The following is a 7,500-nucleotide window of genomic DNA, read 5'->3' on the forward strand; positions in this document are numbered from 1 at the left end:
TTTGGGAAAAAAACAAGGTTTCATAATTTTTTATTTTTTTTCTTTGAAAAAAAAAATTAAACTTTTTTTTAAAAAAATTGGGCAAACACAAGTGTATTGATATTTCACCTCTGACAATGAGTATTTGTTAGAATTGTAAGGTGATAACTTCATGTTTAAAGGCTCAGGCCACACCCACTAGGAGTTAAAGGTACATACTCAAAACAGTTGTCCTGGAGTAGGAGGTAACTGCAGATGCACCTGGAGGCGTCACTCGAATGCAATGAGTTAAAATTCTGAACTGGGTTAATGAACGCATGGCTACGTCACTGGTAGGTCAGCAGGTCACTGTGCAAACCTGCTGACAACCTGCAAATTGTGTGTATTTTCGTGTATGCGAATGTGTATGTGACAGAGTGACAATGTATACACATACTGATAAATAAGTAAGACTCCAAAGATACAGATGCCTATTTTCAGCAGCTAATCAAAAGGTTTAATTTGATATTACAGAGATGACAGAACACTTGTGTCTTTCAGCTTTTCCCGGTTAGGGGTCAACACAGCGGAACTCCGGTCAGCTAATGACAGGTAGTCTATTTTTACATGCCGAGTTACCAGCCCTGACGCACAACCTTCAACGAAGGTATGCCCATTCACGCACGTCTCCACGCAGAAGACGCTCTAGCTGAGAATTGAACCAGACAGCGTGTTACTGTGAGGCGACAATGCTACCGCAGCACCACCACTAATGAAGCAAAATAATCTGTTGCAATCAAGCTCCCATACAGAGGGAATAATTCAGACCTTGTTAACTCCTAACCATTAAACTAAACCACCAGAGAAGAATTGACATAAATTGGAAGAAACTGTTTATATCTAACAGCAAAACCAGAGGAATAACAATGTCGGCTGTTGAATGAGTAAAAGTCAGATGTTCTCAAGTACAAACATAACTGCAGTGCAAATCTACCTGGTCTGAGGTGGAGTTTTAAAAGTCAAGTTTCTAATAGCTGCCTCAGTTGATACAAACTACATAAACAGCTTCCACTAAAGTGCTCATCATATCATTGGGTAAAGCTGGTGCTTATGAAATAAAAGACATGCAATTATCTCAAAAATAGGGCTTACTGCTCACATTTACTGATTCACAATGCATTTATACCAGTTATAGTAATGCCCTTCTCTTCAGAAGGCATAGCTGCACTCTAAGCAATAAAATCATCTTCACAAATAACACACATTATGAAGACTTAAGAATGACCATATTACCAACTGAATTTATTTATGAAAAAAGACAAACCTTTAAATTCCAGAATCAATACATGTTGTAGACCCAGGAGGAGGAATGGTGTGGAGACAAAATGTGATTATTCTGTTACAGAAGAATGCGAGGATGAAATGGGCAGTAAAAGAAAAAAAAGAAAGTAAACAACTTTTTTAAATACTAAATTTTTACATCTGAGTTCTCAGTAGCACAATGTATTGAATAATTTCTGTCCCAAGTACAGGATCGAGAAGTGAATGTTCCCTGAGCAGCAGTTCATGCAGCGAACAGTTCCATCCGGACTGCACTTACAGGTATCTGTTTTCAGTGCACTCCTTCATCAATCCACTACAAATCAGCCACATGAGGATTATTCAGCTTCTGAGATCTGTAAAGAAAGAAAAAACTGCATTAATAAAGGATGCTCTGTAATGAGCAATTACTGAACATAACATCTGGGGAGGGAAACAGGACTCGGGATATAGCCACAAAGACTAATGTTGGTTTTTACAAGTACAGAAATCAAGAGCTGGTAGACAAATGACACTTACACATATGCCTTATCACACGTTTGACATTTTTATCATTCACAGGTACAGTTCTGGTATAGTACCACCATTCCTGTAAATTATTAATAGGGCCTACTGGAATGAGTTCAGACAATGAGATAAATCATTCAGTGAAGCTTTCTGCTTGGTCTAAGAATGTCAGTACTGTTATTTATAGAAAACTTATTTCCCCAATAATGCATTCCATCCTTCTTCTATCTGAATGGGGTGGCGAACATTCAAAGCAAATGCATTACCTTCTGACCCCTAACACTCTGTATAACCTGAAAGAATCTTTCAAAATTGGCTGAGTTTTTAAAGGTAAACAGCTCAAAAGTAACACTGTCCTGCGACTACTAGGATCATCAGGAGTTATTTTTCCTCAAGCATCAGTAGTCCACATGCACACCACTCGGAGGTTCCTTAGCAGCCACATATGAAATGTGTACTATCCTTCTCTGTGTCTGCCTGCTGGATGAAAAACATTTTTAAAAATGCCTCCTCTTGCCTTTATGGTGTGCTAAAATCATCCCATAGCTTTTTAATGCAGTCAAGACTCACAGGCGCAAACTACCGTGGATTTATAATTTGGTGACTAACTTTAATTTCAGCCAATGCCTTTTTTCTGCAAAAGCCCCAGAAGCATTTGTTCTTCTTCTTTCGGCTGCTCCCATTAGGGGCTGCCACAGCAGATCATCTGTTTCCATTTCTTCCTGTCCTCTGCATCTTGCTCTGTCACACCAACCACCTGCATGTCCTCTCTCACTACATCCATAAACCTCATCTTAGGCCTTCCTCTTCACCTGTCAGCTTCTTCCTTCGTATCTTTTTCCCAATATATTCTGCATCCCTCCTCAGCACATGTCCAAAACAACGTAATCTTGCCTCTCTGAATTTGTCTCCAAACCTTCCAACATGGGCTGACCCATTAATATACTTATTCCTAACCCTGTCCACCCTCGTCACACCCGGTGCAAATCTTAACATCTTTAACTCTGCCATGTCCAGCTCTGACTCCTGCCTTTTTGTCAATGCCACCGTCTCCAACCCATATAACATAGCTGGTCTCACTACCCTCTTGCAGACCTTTCCTTTCACTCTTGCTGGTACTCATCTGTCACAAATCACTTCTGACACTTCTCCACCCACTCCATCCTGCTTGTACTCTCTTCTTCACCTCTCTTCCACACTCAACATTACTCTGAACTGCTGAACCCAAGTATTTAAACTCATCCACCTCACCTCTACTCCCTGTATCCTCACCATTCCTCTATCCTTCTCTCTCATTCACACAAATATAATCTGTCTTCGTCCTGCTGACCTTCATTCCTCTTCTCTCTAGAGCATATCTCCACTTCTCCAGGGTCTCCTCCACCTGTTCCCTAATCTCACTTCAGATCACAATGTTATCTGCAAACATCATTGTCCACAGGGACTCCTGTCTGATCTCTTCTGTCAACCTGTCCAACACCACTGCAAATAAGAAAGGGCTCAATGCTGATCCTTGATGTAATTCCACCTCCACCTTAAACGCATCCGTCACTCCCACAGCAGACCTCACCGCTGTCACACTACCCTTGTACATATCCTGTACCACACTTACATACTTCTCTGACACTCCAGACTTCCTCATATAATACCACAACTCCTCTCTAGGCACCCTGTCATATGCTTTCTCTAAGTCAACAAAGACACAAGACAACTCCTTCTGTCCTTCTCTTTCCTTCTCCATCAACGCTTTCAGAGCAAACATCGCATTTGTAGTGCTCTTTCCTGGCATGAAACCATACTGCTGATCACTAATCATCACCTCCCTTCTTAACCTAGCTTTCACTACTCTTTCCCATAACTTCATGCTGTGCCTAATCAACTTAATCCCTCTGTAGTTACTACAGCTCTGCACATCACCCTTATTCTTAAAAATTAGTACCAAAACACTTTCTCCATTCCTCAGGCATCCTCTTTCCAAGATTTCATTAAACAATCTAGTTAAAAACTCCACTGCCATTTCACATTTCACCTACACACCTTCATGCTTCCACAGGTATGTCATCTGGACCAACAGCCTTTCCAGTCTTCATCCTCTTCATAGCTGTCCTTACTTCCTGCTTGCTAATCCGTTGCACTTCCTGATTCACTATCATCACATCATCCAACCTTCTCTCTCACTTTCTCATTCTCTTCATTCATCAACCCCTCAAAGTACTCTTTCCATCTGCTCAACACACTCTCCTCACTTGCGAGTACGTTTCCCTCATTATCCTTTATCACCCTTACCTGCTGCACATCTTTACTAGCTCGGTCCCTCTGTCTAGCTAGTCGGTACAGGTCATTTTCTCCCTCCTTAGTGTCCTAGAAGCATTTGTTAAAGTATTTAAAACAGAAATTATGGAAGCTGCCAATGTTTGCATATCTGCATGAATACACACTCATGAAAATGTTGTGAGGTCAATGCTACTGCATACAGTGGCATCTGAGATCCAATATAAAGATGATTAAAACTGTCTGTGATACTTAGCATCCAGCTGCTATGGTCTAAAGGTTGTCTGTAAGCAATTAAAAATAAGCAAAATATCCAGATTTCTATAAACATAACCAAAACAGGACTTTGAGGACATAACTGGAAATTTAGCAAATGGCTAAACTACAAATACTGTGGGTTCACAAGATAAAGCTACTGAGACACCAGTTTGTCTGAGAATAACTTTGATGTCCGGCTTCAAAAATATGACTTTTTCAGTGTTCTCAACACAGTCCAGGTGACCAGAGTTTAACGAACATTATGGGTGCTTGATTTCAAAGGCAGAGATGGATGGGCATGCTAATCCTTGGGAGAGGGAATATGTTGGGTGGATCTTCCACTGAAGTTTTGATAGGGGCAAGGATTCAGAGAAATCACACACTTAGGAGGGATGGCCACTGTATGGGGCTGGGTCAGCATATCTTCAGCTGCAATTCAATTGCTTTCAGATAATTACTTGACGTAAACGGATGCCCTTTTTACTTTCCCCTCATTATCTTCAAGCATGCGTTCCACATGCTGTTGATGTAATGCTAAGACTTCAGCTTCAAATAGCATCCATGTTTGGTACTCTTTAATGGCATGTTTGTTTCATTAATAATTACTGGGCCATGAAAACTACTGTATTTTCAGTAAATCTTAAATTAAAACTTCTGTTGGAAACTCCAATGGAAGTTTCACAATCTGAGCATGTAGCCTGCTTGGGAGTTCTACACTACTAACCTTCCAGATCTGCTACAGCGTTAATGTATAAGAGTAGTGTGCTCTTTACAATTCTCAACATGACAGAAAGTTTCAAAAAAGAAAGTTATGAACTTTTCATAATGCTAGATCCACGTTGCCTTCTTCCATCCAACTCAACAGATGAGATATCGGATCTGACCTTGCTCTTGGATCTGGGTTCAAGCTCCTCCTCCAGCCATAATTCCCTTCTTTCCTTACAATACCTCAGATGGAGTCTGTCCACTTCTAAATTGACACTTTATTAACAGATGCCATAAAAAAAATTAGGGGTGACATAACAAATGAGAGAAAAAGGGTGAGGAATTAGCTCAATGCTGAAAACATGACAAGGGTCTGGGATCAGCACAGAATCACTACATGACAATTTAGGTCAGAGGAAGGAGATGGACATGGCCAAGTAGCTGTTGCACATGGTGCTGAGGCATAAGGTAAAATGTTCGCAGCATGGCTGGTCCGAGTGACTAAAAATCATAGTGGCCAAGGACTGGTTGAAGGACCATTCATGAAGCAGAAGGCTAGAACTGCTCAGTTTGCCTGCCAAGAAACTGGCACTCCTCTGGATATGCCATGCCACCAGAAAGTGTTGAGAAGTCACTGCCCATTGCCATACCTTCATGACTTCCCAGCATAATGGCCATGAATGGTTTCCCCTTGTTTGTTAATACATCATACCACTGCAATGTTGTCCATCTGGAGAGATGTCACACCCTTCAGGAGGGAGTGCTGCAATGCATACAGTGCTAGGAGGACTGTTCTCATCTCCAAGAATGTTAATGTGAAGCCTGGCCCCCATCAACATCCATATGCCTTGAACCATCCTCCCTTCAAAATAAAAGAGAAGTGTCTGTGGTCACAGTTACTATCAGGATGGAAGGATGAAAGGTCAACCCCATGTAACTATTGGAGACATCAACCACCAATGAATGTGACTACTACATATTGGTGTGAGGCAGATGGGAAAATGCAGACACCAATGAATTATTGAGCAAACAGGATCCACTACAGACTGCTCAAGTAAAATCTTGCTTCAGGTACCAAAGTGAATGAAGCAGCCACTGAACCCAAAAGGCAATTTCTCTCTCTGGAGGGCTTGAAGAAGAAGAAAGGACCTTGCATGTTTAGTGAAGGAGAGACAGAACTCGTGATTCTGGAGGCATGGCAATTTGGGTAGTTATAATCAAGGTGGCACCTACGAATTGTATTGTCTGTGTCAGCTGGCTTTTGCTTAGATTTATTGTGATATCCAAGTATGGAGCTAGCTGGAGCAAGATGTCCCTGAACTGGACAAGTGGATCGTTGGTGGGTGAGGTGAGAAGCCAGTCTTCTAAATAGGGGAACACCAGAAAATCATCCAGCGTTAAACTGCCACAACTGGTACACATCTGGTGAATGTGGCAAGATCAAAGGACAGTGTTCCGATATGAAAATCACTGGCTCCCAGCTGAAACAGAGAAACCCTCTGGATTGCCTTGCTATCTTGAAGGTCTACAGAGCACATCCACTCATCCTTCCTCAAAAAGGGAAGTGGATTCTGCTGGTAGCCAAACAGCCATGTCCCTAAGGCTCTGTTCTAGGACCACACTAATCAGCATAAATTTTACTGATGTCAAGGGTTCCTGGCTGACCAAGTCAGCTGATAACTGCAAACTTGGGACTGCCAGCAACACTCCAGATGACAATCGCACTCACCAACAAGACATTATTAATACAAATTATAGACATCAGGACAGTAATGTAAAGCTTAATGCAATAAAACATAATAAAAAACAGTACTGTACTTTTTCAGAAACTAGGACAACCCCGAATCCCAAAATGACATAGCCTATCCTCAATTGCTCCCAAAAGATGGCACAATCTCTTTTTTCCTTCCACAGCCACAGAACCACCTCCCTTTTTCAAAACCATTTTACTACTTCCAATGGGTATTAATTCAAATCTCTTGGGTTTCTGAAATCCACATTGCATGTTTAATCACATAAGCGGGGAATAACTCTTGTATCACCATATAACCAATTATTCTGTCAGAATCTTCCAGATGGATACTATTCTAACTAACCAGACTTTTTCACTCTGCATTATAGTTCAGCAGATTTAACAAATGTGTTAACCTTCATCTCTACAACATTATGACAAAATAAGGTTCTGTTTCAATAAAACAGATTTTCTAAACAGCATCAGCTTCTCCTAAGAATCCAGTACCTTAACCCAGAATAAAATCTTGCACCATAATTGACACTCTCCAAAAATGCTTGGAATATTTGCAGAAAACTTAAAAATACTGCAATAATAAAGACAGCACAAAAAAATGTTAACACCTACTGCTTCTGGCCCAGTTCCAGACCAACATTTTTCCCACCACTGAAAACCTTAACTTTTCCTTCTGTTCTGCATGTCTTTTTAACAGATTCCTCAAATGAATTTCCTAGTCAGACTAAAATAAT

The 7,500-nt window shown here is 40.9% G+C and overlaps 1 protein-coding gene across 1 annotated transcript in view; it reads right to left on the minus strand.

Annotated features, from left to right (window-relative positions):
• Positions 1-1,239: 1,239 nt before the first annotated feature.
• The window catches only part of LOC122789408 (selenoprotein T2-like), a 122,843-nt gene continuing 116,582 nt past the window's right edge, over positions 1,240-7,500 (minus strand). Inside the window, exon 6 of the mRNA XM_044056833.1 lies at positions 1,240-1,634. The gene's annotated coding sequence lies outside the window, so the exon portion shown is untranslated. The remainder of the gene's footprint in view (positions 1,635-7,500) is intronic.

The sequence above is a fragment of the Protopterus annectens genome, chromosome 14.part0, assembly GCF_019279795.1.
Source record: "Protopterus annectens isolate FY-2018-M chromosome 14.part0, PAN1.0, whole genome shotgun sequence".
In the NCBI taxonomy this organism is placed as follows: Eukaryota; Metazoa; Chordata; order Ceratodontiformes; family Protopteridae; genus Protopterus; species Protopterus annectens.